Below are 1,465 nucleotides of genomic sequence, written 5' to 3' on the forward strand. Positions count from 1 at the left end.
ACATGGCTCAGGAACCTACTACTGCAAAGAGCTGGACTTCAGTGCTTTACTCGGCAGGGGCCAAGTCTAACAAATACATTTACTCAAGTTCTGTACTTAAGTATACAGGTATTTGCACTTTACTGGAGGTGCAACTTTACACTTCTCCTCCCCCACTGTGTCCAACCCAATGTGTCGACCTCATGAAGCCATTCAGTGGCCTAGAGCTGCAGCCATGAGTCAGTTCACTGGTAGAAAATTAACCAGCAGCTATTTAGAAGCAGCAGTCGCCAACATGTTCTGGATTTATGCTGTACATCTGCCTACATTTTGTTCTGAATATTGTCTTGTTACAATTTCAGGCTTCTGCTTCTGATGGCGAATCTCTGTGTAATCTACTTCCTTTTTTCTGGTTCCAGGGCTTCCAGCTGTGTCACATGACCTCTGTGAGGTCCAGCAGACTTCATGGAAACACCTGAACAAGTCGTGGATGCGTCGTCTTGCTGCTGCTATTTTCAGCATCTTGGCTCTAAAGTCATGAAGTGCTCCCTGCTCGGCCTTGTTATCCTATTTTCTTCTTCTTGACTGAACACCATGAATATCTGCAGCGCTGCGTCACTCGGACTCACACTCCATAACATTTTGGCCGGGGCCTAATTATTCCATTTGCCTGGACCTGGATGCCATTTAGATGTGAGGTAATTCAACGTGGTGCAACTCAATTAAATTTCTCCTGACTGGGATTTATGGAACATCAATAGCTCCTCAGTGGGACCAATGGGAGCGCTCCTTATTTATCCCCAAGTCCTCCTGATATTACATTTCTGCAGCTCAATTAAATACAGGAGCAATGAGAATGTTTCACAAGTCTGTAATGAGAAAAGACAGGATCACCCTGCTCCCCCGCCTCCATCTACAGGCTGCAGGTTTCAAAGCAGCGGTGAATTAGCGGGAGCTCAGCGCTCATTACGGCTGGTATTAACTTTCACAGAGGGCACAGACCGCCCACTCTGATTGGCTAACGCCATACAGCTTCACGTCTTTCAGCATCAGTCTTCATCCTAAAACGTCACCCTACATCTTACAACACACACACACACTTCATATCTGACCATTAATCTTAGTCCATTTATGCACTGATCTAAGAGCAACAGATTGACCAAAGTGCTTTACAGACACAAAAATTAGGTTATTTAATGATTGGAATCAGATAAAAACACAGAAAAGAGCAAATAATACAAAAATGCTCCATCAGCTTTTGACTGTAAACAAATTAAGCAGAACTAAGTTATAAAGATGTGTTCGGGAACAATGACGACACATTTACAAGTCAACGCGGACAGTGCAGAGTACATGTGCTGAGCACTGTCTAGGCCCTTTACCTTAACATGGTACGTTGTATGAACATAAAAATTTGAATTATTAATATGATTGCGTGAAATAATCGACTGACTAATCAGTTATTAAAATAGTTGTTAGCTGCAGC

Source organism: Monopterus albus, unplaced genomic scaffold, assembly GCF_001952655.1.
Source record: "Monopterus albus unplaced genomic scaffold, M_albus_1.0 scaffold57.1, whole genome shotgun sequence".
Lineage (NCBI taxonomy): Eukaryota > Metazoa > Chordata > Actinopteri > Synbranchiformes > Synbranchidae > Monopterus > Monopterus albus.